Source organism: Syngnathus scovelli, chromosome 8, assembly GCF_024217435.2.
Source record: "Syngnathus scovelli strain Florida chromosome 8, RoL_Ssco_1.2, whole genome shotgun sequence".
Lineage (NCBI taxonomy): Eukaryota > Metazoa > Chordata > Actinopteri > Syngnathiformes > Syngnathidae > Syngnathus > Syngnathus scovelli.
In genome coordinates, this window is record NC_090854.1 from 4,146,041 (window position 1) to 4,155,226 (window position 9,186).

A 9,186-nucleotide genomic window follows, 5' to 3' on the forward strand; every position below is an offset into this window, starting at 1 on the left:
ATAACCACCTGCAACGTTTGGTTTAGGTTTTGGGTGCATTTTTAATTTTATTGCTTAAATCGCATTTTCTCGACGAGTTGAGCACGTTTTCTGAAATGTGCTCCTCACGTCACTCTGGTTGGGTGCACATAGTAAAAAGTGCTCTTGGCAGCTAGAGAGTGCCGCGTTGAGCAATGCGCATGAAGAAATAACCACCTGCAACGTTTGGTTTAGGTTTTTAGGTGCATTTTTAATTTTATTGCTTAAATTGCATTTTCTCGACGAGCTGAGCACGTTTTCTGAAATGTGCTCCTCCCGTCACTCTGGTTGGGTGCGCATAGTAAAAAGTGCTCTTGGCAGCTAGAGAGTGCCGTGTTGACTGCTGCGCATGAAGAAATAACCACCTGCAACTTTTGGTTTAGGTTTTAGGTGCATTTTTAATTTTATTGCTTAAATCGCATTTTCTCGACGAGCTGAGCACGTTTTCTGAAATGCGCTCCTCCCGTCAGAGAGAAGAATAAGGCGGCAGGCTTTGATGTCTATTCATATGCAAATGAGTTAGGAAGTCATAAAATTTTATGACCTATTGATGTTAAGATTTATGGCTTTTTTTTTATTGGGGGTCATAAATCACCCTTGGGGGCATCAAGATGGCGCCAGTCATGACGGCGCCATCTTTGACTGTCGCCATTTTGGTTTGCTGGCGCCATTTTTAAGATGTGGATATGTATGGGCATGTATTTTTATGAATCAAGACAGGTGCAGCACCTGAGCTAGCTTTGCTAACAGCCCTCTGAGCTACCTTTGCTTCCGGCCCGCACGTGTGAGCTTGAAGAGAGCCTTTCTGTTGAGAAGAGGAAGAGGAGGAGGGGGTTAGAGAGGCGTCATTAGAGGTGGCAAAGTCATTAGAGGTGGCAAAGTTGGCTTCAAGAGAGTCGCATATAATTTGAGAAACAATAGCTCAGCCAAAGTTATCTGAAAGCGTGAGACGCATGTAATTTGGTAAACATTGCTTTAGAGGATCAAGGGGGTTTTGGAGGATCAAGGGGGGTTTTGTTGAGAAAATCACACGGCTACAAGTCGCAAGGTGTTGGTGCATAATTTGACAAACAATACTGGGTCCGACGATATGAGAAAGACCTCTTTGATGCGTCATCAGCAAGCGGCCAAAGTTATCCGATTTCGTGCGACACGTGAGCTCATAGGCGTGGTCTTATCCCCGCCGAATTTAAAGTTTGGTGTGGACGAGCATCATTTTGGAGAAGACAAGACAAGACAACCCATCGCTCGGACCAACGGGGGTCGAAGCGCGTCAAAAAGCTGTTTTCGAGAATGGTTAAAGGTAAGTCATTTTACTACATTTCTCACAATAATAATAACAGATAATAATAATGATAAATAATAATAATAGGTTATTTTATAAAACAAGATGTATTGTTTACAGACAACATCGTTTTTGCCGATGTCCACGCATCTTTTGACGACGATTTTAGCGACGTTTACCTAACACAATCAGACTACGGTGAGTCAATCGCGCATCTAAGATAGTTCATATAGAGGGTATTAGTTGCTGATTTTATTTTTTGTATGCGTCAGATCTCCTGGCCGCTGCCACTAGAAAAAACAATCGGCCGACACAAGCTGCCTCCGACCGCCATATTGGAGCAGTCGAAACGTCCGACCGCCATATTGGAGCAGTTGAAACGTCCGACCGCCATATTGGAGCAGTCGAAACGTCAGCGCCAGCGCGACCGGCGGCATCAGAGTCACGTGCTACTGTTGAAACCAATCCAATCTCAACCCGCACCGTTCAGCCGGAATCAGCGACGGACTCAGAACTAGTTGAAGCTCTGTCTACTTACGAGGGCTTGAAGCATCATCAAGAGTCGACAAACAAAGTTAGAAGCATTTCCTTCTATGTTATCATTCGACTTGCTATTTTTGATAATATAAAGGGTTAACCGTTTTTTTTGTTTTTTTTATAGCCACTTCCAGGTGAGCGTCGTGACACGAGAGACAGGAAGAGGCGGGGGAGGAGGAGAGGGCACCCCTTCTACAACACGCACCACTCAACCAGCAGGGGGTCTCTAAAGTGTCGTGGTAACTGTGTCTACAAAAGACGGTTACAAGAGTGTTTTAAGATTATACGTGCTCTTACAGATTTAGCCGAATCAAAATAGGTTTGTGTTGTTTCTGTTGTGTTTTGTAAAAGAAAATATAATGGATCATCCAAACCTTACGTCAACGGAGTCAGATTTCTTAGCAAACATTTCTGAAATAGATTTACCGTCATTTAGCGGGCCAAGCCAAAGAAGTGACACACCAGAGCTAGATTTATCAAACGTTAACAATACGTCTACGAGTCAAATAACAGATTTGCTCAACAATGTGACCGCGGCTTTGTCAGAGGGGGAGAGACCAGACAGTCCTGCTATTCTCACTCATTTACAGGCTGTCATAGATGAATTGAACAATCAAAGTATGAATGAAGGTCGACAGAGTCCGACACAAATCCCGTCACAATTGCTAAACATGATAGCGGAATTAAACAACCAAGCTAATGGCAACAACGGGCGTATCAGTCCTGACATTCCTGTGCAGTTGCTAAACATGATCCAAAATCTAAATACACAGCCTCTGGTTGACCCGTTGACCGCTAACACTGTCGATTCATCATCGTTTGCTGTTGACGATGTTCAGCCGATATTTCAGCCTAACAACTGCTCTGTTATAATTGATCACGAAATAGACGTTATTGACAACAACACACCAGCATTTCAACACACGCCCCAGCAATCTAACAACGGTTCTGTATTAGCTGACCAACACGGCGGTTCTATTGTAATCAATAGGCCACATTTCAATAATGTAGAGGTAAGGCGACGGTTAAATATACCATCGCAACAGAACATTAATGATTTTGCAACCTTCTACCTCCAGATTGAAGATAAAATAGATGATGTCGTGCAAGAGGTAGCTAGCAGGGCACAAACAGGTGATGTAATTCAGATAGAGCTCGCGGCTGGTAACGATAGAGCTCACATCTACCAGCAAACTAGTGATATAAACTCTATCAGAGATAATGTATCAAACTTGCTTGAACGTTTAGCCCAATCAAACACAGAGCTTCTGGCTGATGAGGGCTTAGAGCTCATTGTACAAATAGTCACACCATTGCGTGGTGGTGGTGGAATGCGTCGAAGGCTGTTGAACACTACCAACAGAGAGATTTTGAGGTTGAAAAAACGACACCTACACATACCACGTAATACAGACAATAAATTGTGTTTCGCTCTCTCACTAACCTATCTGCTAAATGACACACTCACGACAAAACAGGCCACAAGACAAGCGCGACTCTTACATGAGAGTGTAGGATTGGATTGTCAAACACCTGTGAGTCTGGGCGATGTCCATAAATTTGAGAAAGTCCTCAAACGGAAAATAACTGTAATGTATCGAAAAGAGGACTGCCGCCCCATGACCTTTTTCGACACGCGTTACCCCAAAACAGATAACGACACTTTATTTGTCTTAAATCTTGAGGGCCATTTTTACGGCGTGAAAGCGATTGAGGCCTTTGTCGGCCACGCATTTTTTTGCAGGCATTGTTACAAAGGGCATGAGAATTGGCAACAGCACCATTGTGAAGGACACTGTGGCGTTTGTCTTGATCCAGGCTGTAAACAGCGACGGTTTAAACATGTCATCTGCCCCGACTGTAACAAATCTTGTCGTAATGAGGAATGCTTTACCAAACATAAAGAGTCTCGATCAATGAATCGTGTCAGCAACTGCACTTCATACAAAAAATGCTTGGAGTGCGGTCTTCAATATTATGTGAGAGCTGATGGTACCGGTGCTAAACATCGTTGCCCCGTTAAAAAATGCGCAGTGTGTGATGAGATCATAAATCAAGATGACGCATTGTTGAACCCTCACATGTGCTACATTCAGCCCATCAAACCACAACCACCGTGCAAAAATGTAGTCTACTACGATTTCGAAACTTATGTAGATTCAGACGGTTTACACAAACCTTTTCTCATCTGTTGCGAATCAAATAATGGACTGGCGAAGCATTGGTATGGCACAGATTGTGTTGATGAATTTCTCGGATTTTTCCGAATGCCACGGTTTAAACAAACTACGTTTGTTGCACATAATGCGAGAGGTTTTGATTCATACATACTGATAAGGAGAATGCTTGAATTAGGTCTCAAACTCGACATTCTGATGCAAGGGAGTAAAGTTCTATCATTTGTCGATTTAGACACAAAATCACGATTTATAGACTCTCTCTCATTCTTGACGATGCCTCTAAGCGCAATGCCTAAGGCCCTGGGGTTTGAAGACAAATCAAAGGGTTACTTCCCACACAAATTCAGCTCTTTAGAGCATCTAAACTACGTAGGGTCTCACCCTGACCCCACGTACTACGGCACCGAGCGAATGTCACCCTCCCAACGATCAAAGTTTGACGAGTGGTATGCCAAAGAAGCTAGCAATGTGTTTGATTTTGCTAAACAGGCAATAGCCTACTGCGAGAATGATGTTGATCTGTTAATGCAAGGGTGTGAAAAATTCAGGAGTGAGTTTTTTGAGGCCACCGGAACAGATCCATTCAATGCGGTAACAATTGCGTCGGCGTGCATGAAAGTTTTTCGAGCTAATTTTCTGACTCCTCAAACACTAGCCATTACACCATCAGACAACTATATGCGTCAGTACAAAGCTTTCTCGCACGATTCTATTCAGTACATGCAATGGATCATGCACAGCCAAAATATCCAAATTAGACATGCGTTGAACGGTGGTGAAGTTAGGATAGACAACTACTTTGTAGATGGTTATTGTGAAATCGGGGGCGTAAAAATAGTGTTTGAGTATTTTGGTTGTTATCACCACGGCTGCGCAGAATGCTTCGACCTCTCTAAAATATGCCCGACAACCAAACGCCCTTTTCAGGAGAGGTTTGATAAAACACAAAAGAAAATTCAGGATCTACAGCTTAGACAGGATGTGTACCTTGTAATTATGTGGGAGCATGAATGGTTGCAAATGAAAAAGATGGACATAGAGGTGAAGGAATTCCTTAAAAAAAACAAATTTCCTACACCGCTCAAACCGAGGCAGGCTCTTTTTGGGGGCCGAACAAACGCATTCGTTTTAAAATACACGGCAGAGCCAGACGAGCGTGTGTTGTATGTTGATGTGACATCATTATATCCTTTCATCAACAGTACAGCCACATACCCAATCGATCATCCAACGATTATCCACGATGATTTTAAAGACCCTAGGTCGTATTTTGGTTTCATCAGCGCCACAGTCAACCCACCCCGTGGTTTATATTTTCCCGTTCTACCGTTCAAAACAACTAAAGGTAAACTCGTCTTCACACTGTGCCGCACATGTGCCGAGTGTAACAACCAGCAGACGGCTTGTACACATAGTGATGAGCAAAGATCGTTAACAGGTGTTTGGACAACCCCTGAATTTGTTAAGGCACTCGATCTCGGGTACACGGTTGCGGAAATTACAGAAGTGTGGCATTACACAAGAACGAGCGACACAATTTTCCGTGATTACATGCGAACATTTCTAAAAGGTAAACAAGAATCTTCAGGTTACCCGCCTCACGTGGTCAACCAGGCTGACAGAGAAAGATACATAGAAGGGTATGCCATTCATCAGGGTATCCAACTCGATCCTTCCAAAATTGCTGTAAACCCTGGCAAAAGGCAAGTGTCAAAACTCTGTCTTAACAATCTGTGGGGAAAACTCGCGCAACGTGACAACATGACAAACACAAAAATTGTGACAAAATCAGAGGATTTTTTTGAACTTTTGTTTTCAGGTCTGTACAATGTGAAATTCTTCCATTTTATCAATGAGAAGCTCTCAATTGTGCAGTATTGTATCAACATAAACAACGAGATCCCCGCCTCAAAAACATCAAACGTGGCTGCAGCGTGTTTCACAACAGCCTATGCACGCCTAAAAATGTACAGCTATTTAGAAATTTTACAGAAGCGTGTCCTTTACACAGATACAGACAGCCTCGTGTACACTGTGAAGCCAGGTGAAAGTGTTCTCGCGCTAGGTGATTATCTGGGTGATTTGACAGATGAGCTTTTGAACGACAGCATTTTAGAATTTGTCTCAGCCGGCCCCAAAACATACGCTTATAAAACACGAGGGTCATCTCAGACGGTCATGAAGGTAAAGGGTATCACACAAAGTCACGAAAGCGGTCAGAGCATCAATCTCGACAGCATGCTCAGTTTGGTTCAAGGCTACATCGATACAGCAGGTGCGACCTCAGATGTGCTTTACGCGCCCCAGCATAATATCGTTCGCGATAAGAGAGGGTTTCATCTCAGAAACGTGTCATTTTCCAAGCGGCTTCGTGTGGTGTATGATAAAAGAAGGCTGCTAGCGCGAGGCACCACTGAACCGTTTGGCTACTGATATTTCTATCTATCTATCCATACGTGTGTCTGTGTGTGGAAATGGCTTTTAATCAGATTGAATTCGACCCCAGATTAGAACTCCCTTTTTCATCGCTAGTAGCAGGGCCTTCGGGTTGTGGCAAGACTTTCTTTGTAAAAAATGTATTGCAAAATCCTGAACATGTTCTGAGAAAAAAACCTGATAATATTGTCTGGGTTTATACTTCATACCAGCCAATGTACGATGAGCTCAAAAACCTGAATAAAGACATTGTTTTTATCAAGGGGCTGCCTGAATCTTTTGACGACGAGAAGCTGTTCCCGCCACAGCAGCACCATCTGTTGATTCTGGATGACGTCATCTTCCAAGCTTCGGATAACCCTGAAGTGGTTCGAATATTCACCCAATATAGACATCATAAAAATTTAAGCGTTATAATGCTAACGCAGAATGTATTCCATCAGGGGAAATTTAGCCGGACTATTAGTTTGAACAGTAATTATTTGATTTTGTTCAAAAACCCCCGCGATAAACTGCAGGTGAGTGTCCTGGCGAATCAAATTTCTCCCAGCAACCGGAAGTTTTTCCTGGAATGCTTTGAAGATGCTACAAGAGAGCCGCATGGGTATTTACTGGTAGATTTGACACCTTCATGCCCAGAACAATATAGACTACGTACAGGTGTACTACATAACCAGTGGCCTGTCGTTTATATACCCAAACAATAAAGCGATGACGAAGCTTTTAAAAACAAACGCACCGTTACTCAAATCTCTGTTTACATCCAAGCCGGCCAAACGTAAGCATTTGCTACTCAGAGGCCCCAGTAGTTTGGTGAAAGCATTATGTGAGATTGCTCTAAATCTTCTTAAAGGACATGTACCCTTAAAATCAAAACTTTACAAGAGACTTAAAAAGCAAAAGAAAAATATCCGCTTTTTGGCTGATAAGAAAAATACTTTGAAGAAGAAAAGAGCTGTGTTAGTTCAGAAAGGTGGTTTTATTTTACCGTTACTGGCCGCTTTCGCACCTGTTCTCGGGAGTGTCATTAGTGGCTTTATGAACAAAGCATAAAATGAGTTTGAAAACGGCTCAGAAAATGTTCCTGATTTCGCCTTATCAGCTCGAGAGGCTGAATCGACCAGCGCCGACCATCCGTGATACAGCAGAGCATTCTTTGGATGAAGAGATGAAACAGGTTTTGGATAATAAAAATTTAAATCAATATGAAAAGATCAAAATTTATCAGACCTTAATGCAGCGTTACTTGGGGTTGGTCAAACAAAAAGACTCCGAGCAAATTCCTATTACGATTCGCCACGAAGACAATGAGAGGGGTGAAATAAAGGCCGCTGATGAGAGCGCAACTGATGATATTCTGGACGCCATAGGTCCACGTTTCCGACGCAATGCCAACTATGTGCTGAAAAGACTATCGGCAGAAGATGTAAGCTGGACGCCGTTAAGTGAATTTGTTTTTAGAGGAAAAACTATCAAAGGCTCCCATATGAGCGATCTGTTGAGACATTTGTGTACGAGTGGGAAAAAAATCAACGAGAAGCCGGTAGGATGGAGTGAATTTCTCCGAACGCTAGCACGGTTAAACTTGCCGGAAACAAGCATCTCCAACCCCTTGGCTCGCGCAGATTTTAAACGTTTAAAATAGGCTACAGGTGAAGATGGGGATGTTTCTTATGTAGAAGATGTAAACATGATGAATAAAAAAAAAAGAAAGAGGGCATCACCGGTAGTAAAATGGGTTAGTTATTAGATGACACTATTGTTGTTAGTGGAAAAAACAACGCATGACTCTGTAACTCTCTTTAACAATGTTTATTGAATAAAAGAGATTTTATAAAACATTAACATGGTTTCAGACAATGACATTTTTTAAATTTATGCAACGAACATGATGTTTGCCCGCCGCACATCCGGTCTGGTCTTCGACATTTTTTGACAAACTCTCTAACCATCGCGTCGTTATGGAGAGGGTCGGAATTGTAATGAGTCAGCACTTCACGATAAGTGTGCCCCCATCCGCGTTGGGTTAAATAATACACACAGTGTTGACCGCAGGTGTCTGTGAGCTCGTGCTGCAACTGCCCGTTCTGATAGTCGATCCGTTTAGAATGCTTCTTCAAAAATCTGTATATACTGGCCGGGTAGTACGACCCATTCGGTGGTAGCCCAAAAGGATCAAAGAATGTGGCCGAGCCGTCCGATTCTAAAGTCAAAGCGAGCCAGTGCTCTCCGGGTAAATGTCTTGGATGCGTATTGACTATGTAATGTTTCGGAGGCGTGTCTCTGACGTCACCTAGCTCATCCGATGCGAAAACGCCTCCAAATAAGGTTCTCTGCATCCGGGTCATAATCATGTCCAATTCACGGCCGTTCATAGCGTTAATAATAGTCCATCAATACTTCCCTCTTAGCATTAATCTCTATAAGCGAATCATAAACCGCGTATACAATGAGTGTTGCTGTATGCGGTAATGGGGTTCTGAAGCGCAAATCGAGTCTCAGCACCCCGTTATTGATCGGCGTTAACGCGCCTGAGTCATCCACCTGACTTAAATTGAAAACAAAAAGTGAATAGCCCTGAGTAAAATCCTGTTGGTTTATACAGAGAGGTAAATCTTTTAGAAAACGCCCCGTTGCTGTGTATAAATTATGAAATTCACGTGTACATAGTCCAGCTTCGAAATTGGGCTGAAAAGGTTTGGCAGGTATTTGTCGACCTTCGTGGCTGAG

The 9,186-nt window shown here is 42.9% G+C and overlaps 1 long non-coding RNA gene across 1 annotated transcript; it reads left to right on the forward strand.

Annotated features, from left to right (window-relative positions):
- Window positions 1-1,027: 1,027 nt before the first annotated feature.
- On the forward strand, window positions 1,028-6,718 carry LOC125973944 (uncharacterized). Its single transcript, XR_007483335.2, has 4 exons — window positions 1,028-1,321; window positions 1,424-1,501; window positions 1,576-1,877; window positions 1,965-6,718. It is a non-coding gene; the product is annotated as an uncharacterized lncRNA (long non-coding RNA).
- Window positions 6,719-9,186: the final 2,468 nt, after the last annotated feature.